Here is a 7,249-nt window from a genome sequence, read left to right as displayed (position 1 = left end):
TGCTCAGCTATTCTGAGCATGTTTTGATCACCTTTATTTGTTTGTTGTGTTTTGTTTTCTAGTATGCAAGCCTCCTGCTCTAATTTGAGAGATATTTTTGGAGGTTTTATTCTCATCGAAAGAGCTGCTCATCTTCCTCTTGCAAGCATGAAATGTTTCACATTAAGAATATTTTTTTCTTTTATCATTCCCTAGTGGGATTGAGGCAATGAGGATGACTGGCTTCCCATATGTGCCAGACCATTGTTTGAATCTGATGGTTACAGGCACAAATTAGTCTAACTGAGCTTCTGACATCACTGGAAATTTCAGGCTCCGAGTAAATTTTTATTCCATGTGAATCCTTAGTGCCATGCAAAGAAAGGATCCTTAGGACTTTCTGCTTCTAAACATATTTTCACACCCTAGGATGTGTACAATCCCGGGACTGAATAGAAATAAAACAAAATGCTTAATTCAAATGATCACTCTCGTTGATAGTTAGGCCAAAACATTATCTGCATGGATAATGGATAGCACTTTTATGATAAACATTAAATTAGTCACCAAGTTCTTTCCATCCTACCCACTGTTATCACTGGAATCTAACCTTTTATTTCCATTCCTGTTGCCACTATCTGCTTTACCTCTCATTGCACTTCCACAAATATTTCAATAATTTTCTAATTAATCTCTCTGCTTCCAATCTGTCCTTGCTCTCTCCCTCACTCCCATTTATTCCTCCAAAGCACAGGTATGACCAGCTCATTTTCCTGCTCAAAAATTTTACAAGGTACCCTGCTGTCTATAAAATATCACTCACTCCCCTCATCTGACATTCAAAATCTTCTCTGACATGGCACTGATCTAACCTTTCTATCTGCACTCTATTTCCTCATATCAACACTTCCACCAAACTCCATTATCAACTCTACCTCAACAGGCAACATATTTGCCTAACACTGGCTTATTGTTTTTCTCGTGCTCTATTATTAGCCAAAAATTAGGTTTTACCTCCATTTTCTTATATTCAAATCTCATTCTTCAGGATTAAGCATAATTATTACTGTTGTCCCACTCAAGTTCAAAGAAGTCTTTACCATAATACTTTTTGTAACCTATTTTGGGCTTGTTTTATCTTCATTATGTCCATAGTGATCTTCACCAACATATTGTGAACTCCTTGATCATAAAGGTTATGTTTTATACATTGTCGTATAGCCCCCATTGCCTTGGCACTCTGGCATTTCTGTAGGTACTCATTCATTCATCCAACAAATATTCATTGAACTCCTATTTAGCGTCCAGTGCTGTGCTACATGCTAGGGATGTAACAGTGAACATAACACACAAAACTTCCTGTGCTTATGGAATATATATTCCATTAGAGGAGAACAGATAATAAATAAAGGAAGTTGGTAAATATGTAGAACTGGGAAAGAAAATAAAACTGTGAAAAGGATGGAGGAAATGTCATTGTACATAGGATGACATAGGGGAAGGTGATGTTTGAAAAAGTAAGAAAGCTGAAGAAAGTATGAGAAAAGGTCATGGGACATCTGGGGGGGAAGAGCTTTGCAGGCTGATGCAATAGCAAGTGCAAAGGCCCTGTGGAGGAGTTGCTGCAAGTGAAAAAGGGGAAGAGTAGTAGCAGATGAAGTGGAATTATAGGGTGGATGGAATGGACAGAGGTGAGCAGTCATACAGTAACTTAAAGTTAATTGTAAGGACCCTGGCTTTAATCTGAATATTATGGCAGATTATTGTCAGATTTAGGCCGGAAAGGAAAATGGTGTGAATTATAATCTAAAGTATCACATCAGTTTCTGAAATTGTAATGGATTGAAGGGAGCCAAGGGTGGAAGCAGAGGGAACAGTTACAATATTATGAACACTTGAGCTTGATTAAGTGGGTGTGGTACATTCTGGATATAACTGTATAGGATCTCTATTAACTCCTCTTTCTAACCAATAGCATAAATGCCAAAAAAAAAAAAAAAAAGCTAGATATACACTCTGTGCACTCTGTGGTCTTGGAAAAGAATGAGAGACTCTGCCCCTCATCTTTGTCTATTGTGATGGTGCTCTGAATGACAAAAGTAACTGAACATTATATAATGTGACCTAATCAAAAGGAGATGAAGAAGGAGGAGGAGGGCAGAGGGAAGGAGGAAAACCAAAAGATTCCCTCCAACTCTTGTTGTGCTGACCCACCACTGCCACTTGCCCAGATGGACATAGTTGACAACAGAAAATATGTCATAGTAAGTTGTTACAGCCTCTTTGATGAATTGTTTTCCAGATAACCTTTTTTTCCCCATGCATATGCTTCCTAAAATAAAAAAAAAAGTAAATTATTTTATTTTATTTTTTTATTTTTTTTAAAGATTTTATTTATTTATCTGAGAGAGAGAATGAAATAGAGAGAGAGAGCATGAGAGGGGGGAGGGTCAGAGGGAGAAGCAGACTCCCCGCCGAGCAGGGAGCCTGATGCGGGACTCGATCCCGGGACTCCAGGATCATGACCTGAGCCGAAGGCAGTCGCTTAACCAACTGAGCCACCCAGGCACCCAAAAGTAAATTATTTTAATTCTATTCTTTTTTTTTTTCCATTTAAGACAGGGAATACTTTATTCAAACTCATCAGAGAAATGGTCAGCTTGAGTCTATAACAAAGCATCATGGTTTTTTTTTTTCGGGTTTTTTTGTCTGTCGTTTTTTTTTTCTTTTTATTTAAATTCAGTTTAGTTACGATATACTGTTTTATTAGTTTCAGAGGTAGAGTTCAGTGATTTATTAGTTGCATACAACACTCAGAGTTAATTACATCAAGTGCCCTCCTTAATAAAAATCACCCAATCACCCAATTACCCCATCCCCCCACCCACCTCCCCTTCAGCTGGGGATTGGGATAATTGGGTGATGTAAAAAAGCATCATGTTTTAAAGCATAGGTCAGTAATTGTATATGACAGTATACATGCTACATACAAATTAGCTGACCAGAGCACAACTTTTCAATATTTACAACAGGATAAGCTTCCCTGTAAAAGCAGCACCTTTGTGACATTTTTTTTTTTTTGGATGAGGTTTGATATTTTTGTTTTTATTTATTTTTTTATTATGTTCAATTAGCCAACATATAGTACATCATTAGTTTTTGATGTGTTCAACAATTCATTAGTTGCAATAAAGAAGATGTGGTTCATATATACAATGGAATGTTACTCAGCCATCAGAAAGGATGAATACCTACAATTTGCACTGACGTGGATGGAACTGGAGAGGATTATACTAAGTGAAATAAGTCAAGCAGAGAAAGACAATTATCATATGGTTTCACTCATATGTGGAATATAAGGAATAGCACAGAGGACCACAGGAGAATGGAGGGAAAACTGAAGGGGGAGAAATCAGAGAGGGAGACAAACTTTTGTGACATTTTTAACTTTAGTGTTCCTTGCCTTCTTCACCCTCTCCTTCAACAGAAACCACACCAATCTCATAATCCTTCCCAAGGGCAGCCATGTCCTCATAGGCCTCAGAATACTCTCCTTCCTCGATGCCCTCACCCACATACCAGTGAAGAAAGACATACTTGGCATACATCAGGTCAAATTTGTGGTCCAGGTGAGCCCGGGCCTCAGCAATGGCTGTGGTGCTGCTCAGCATGCACACAGCTCGCTGTACTTTGGCCAAGTCTCCGGGTACCATGCTGGAAGTCTGGCAATCAGTGCCAACTTTGAAGCCAGTGGGGCACCAGTCCACCAACTGGATGGTACACTTGGTCCTCATGGTGGCAATGGCAGCATTGACATCTTTGGGAACCATATCACAATGGTACCACAGGCAGCAAGCCATGTATTTACTATGGTGAAGGTCACATTTCACCATTGGTTGTCTGGCTCAAAGCACACATTGCTGATCTCTGCTACAGAAAGCTTCTCTGGTTCTCAGCAGAGATGACAGGAGCATATATGACTAGAGGAAAGTGGATATGGGGATAGAGCACCCGGTGGTCTGGAATTCTGTCAGATCAACATTCAGGGCTCCATCAATTCTTAGGGAAACAGTGATGGAGGACACAATTTGACCTATCAACCTATTCAGGTTAGTGTAGGTTAGGCATTCAATGTTAAGGTTTCTACAACAGATGTCATAGATGGCCTCATTGTCTACCATGAAGGCACAGTTTGAGTGCTCCAGGGTGGTGTGGAAACCTGGGGGGGGGGGGGCGCTGGATAAATGGAGAGCTTCACCTTGGACTTCTTGCCATAATCGACAGAGAGAGGTGATGAGAAGGTCAGTGATCTCCTTCCAATGGTGTAGTGTCCCTGGGCATAGTTATTAGTAGAATCTTCCTTGCCTATGATGAGCTGATCAGGGTGGAAAAGGCAGCAGTATGTGCCATTGTGAACTTCATCAATGACTATGGGCTCCAGGTCTACAAATACTGCCCTGGGCACATGCTTGCCAGCACCCATCTCACTGAAGAAAGTGTTGAAGGAGTCATCTCCCCGCAGTGATCTTGTCACTTGGCATCTGACCATCGGGCTGGATGCCATGTTCCAGGCAACAGAGCTCTCAGCAGGCATTGCCAATCTGGACACCAGCATGGCCAACATGGATGGACATGCATTCATGCATGGTTGCTGCTTTGTGGCTGCCGAGCAGATGGTGGAGAAGAAGAGAAGAGGTTGTTGCCTCTTACAGTGTGATTCTCAAGTGGTTGATATAAGAGAAACTCTTAATTCTATTCTTAAAATTCGGCTATTTTGTTTAGTCTGTGGATATAGAAATTCTCTTTCCTTGGCTGCTCTATCAATTATTTCATATGTGAATCAATGAAAATATAAGATTTAATAAGCACCTTCAAGGCATAGTTCTATGCATGTAAGGCAAAATCTCATAGATTACAATGCAGTTGGGAAGATAAATTACTACATGTGTTCTGAATAGGGTAGTAGCTCAATACTAGTGACTGAAGGAAAAAAACCACAAAAAATAAGTGATATATAGCCAACTGTGTCTCATAAGCAGAAAAAAATAAAAACATACTAGAAGTTCTGCACAAGGACCATCCATCCATTCTGTGTTGATGTATTAGAGAGATTTTAATGAAGAATTAATAGAGATAAGGCAGAATGAAAAAGAGGAGAATTCCCGGTATAGGGAGTATATAAATAAGTTCTTGGGAGAGTGTTTGGGCAGTAGATTATATAAAATGGATCAAATAAGTTGGAATAGAATAAAAATAAGACTGTCCAGAAGGCTTAAGCTCTAATAACAGAGACTTAAATATCCAAGTGAATAAAGATGGACTCTGGCCAATGCAAGATGAATAGCTGCTAAAAGATTTTTAGGAAGTATAAAGGGGAAAGAAAAATTTGAAATTATGAAAACTTCATTTAATAAAGATCAACCAGGAAGCCAGGTGCAAAAAGGAGAAAGAGTTCTGAGCTCCCATATAACTTAAACATTGATAATTTTGAGACATCTTTAAAAGCCCATCTCTCATCTTAAATAATATGTTTGCACTTCTTTGCAAACTTTTATACTGGTATTCCATAAACCATAAAGGAACAGAAGAATTCTGGCTCAATCACTTTTCTATTTCTAGGTCACAAAGCCAGTATTTAATTCGGACTAAATAGTGGCTTGGTCATTTCACAGCCAGTAAGGAAAAGCACAACAACATTTAGAATGGGACTTTTCCCGTTATAATCTTGGCTAAAGCCACATTGCTTATGCTATTGGTTGCTAATCCAAATGACACAGTCCAAAGATAAGTACTACACACATCATAATGGGATTGATGAAAAGAAAGCCAAACTAACCCAGCGACTATTACTCACTTGAAAACTATATAGATTAAGGCTAAGGGTGTATCAATGAGGACCAGATTTCTTTAGGTGAAGGAATTTGTGAGAATAAAGATAACTGTCAGGATTTCCCTCTCCTCCTTGTAGATACCCTTAAAGTACATTAGAAAGCTCTAAAAATCCTTGAAGAGATTAGGAGAAATTGGGGTCAAGGAGGAGAAATTAACTTCTTTTACTCCCTGATTGCATGTTCCTGAGCTTAGAAACCCAGGGTGTTGCTGCCAGGGTGGAGACTATTGACATTTTAGGAGAGCTTGACCTGTTGCCCCCTAGAGTTTTGGCAGCCAAGAAACTGCAACTTGACTCTCACATTGAAAGTTTTGAAGCTGGGAGGATGCCTGGAGTACCCACCCCTACACGAATGAGGTAAAGAGAAGAGAAGTCATAGTAGAAGCAAGCTGAAATTCTACAATTTGACAAACAAGGGGGTTTACATTCCTTTGAGTCAAGTGGATATTGTGGAAAATAGCTAGGCTGAAGTACTATTGAAAGTATTGTCCCTCCCTCACCAATTAAAAAAAAAAAAAGGGATACTTGTCATAGTGAGGACCTAGTATGTAAACTGCCAGAGGCACTAGCTGAGAGTGAACTCAAAAGGTCAGCTCAGGATTGCCACATTTTTGCCAGAGAATATATAATAGTGGAGGTCACCATGGGGTGGGTAGAGAGGAGTGGTTCATAAAGAATCCAATAATATGCTTCATAAAAGTACAAGTGTTTGGATGTCTGCCATGACAGAGGGCAAAAACCAGCCAGTGTGAGCCAAGAAGGAATAGCCAATAATTCCACCTACTCAAAAGACCTTTTATCACCTCGAGGCCTTCTTCATTATGCTTTTGTTCTTGAAAGAATGAAGAGGATGAGGAGAAAGAGAGGAAGTGCAAAGTGAAGGCAGGGGTGGATTTACCTTAAAGCTAATGAAACTCAAACTTCAGAGCCCCTCATTTGCACAGATCTCCTTGGGATGCCAGGGACCATATTTTGTATTATTAATTTGTCGTATTTTTTGTAAAGGGGGTGCCCCTCCCCAAATTGTAAATGCTTTAGTTTCCACAAAACCTAGATAAAATTAAGAGATAATGCATGTCCCTTTCCTTGATGCTACTTGCCTAGCCATATGTTAAACTAGATTGGGGGTAGTAGTTAAATGGAAGGAGAAATTGATGTTTTGATATGAGTTGGGCTGAAGTTTTTAATATCTGAAATTAAAACACCTCTAATATCTGAAAGTAACTGTAAACTCATGGGATAGGCTTGAGTTGCCATCAAAAGGCAAGGGAAGGGAGATCAGAAAGAAGGTTGAAAGGTTGTGGAGTAGAGGGAAAGATAAGCTGCTTCCTGGTGTACTTTAGCAAGTTTAACCCATTGAATATTTATATTTTGTTAAGA

At 39.4% G+C, this 7,249-nt stretch overlaps 1 pseudogene; it reads right to left on the bottom strand.

The window, feature by feature from the left end:
- Positions 1-3,428: 3,428 nt before the first annotated feature.
- LOC110582677 lies at positions 3,429-4,625 on the bottom strand (annotated as a pseudogene).
- Between the last annotated feature and the right edge of the window lie 2,624 nt (positions 4,626-7,249).

The sequence above is a fragment of the Neomonachus schauinslandi genome, chromosome 1 (assembly GCF_002201575.2).
Source record: "Neomonachus schauinslandi chromosome 1, ASM220157v2, whole genome shotgun sequence".
Lineage (NCBI taxonomy): Eukaryota > Metazoa > Chordata > Mammalia > Carnivora > Phocidae > Neomonachus > Neomonachus schauinslandi.
This window is presented reverse-complemented; position numbering and strand designations above follow the sequence as displayed.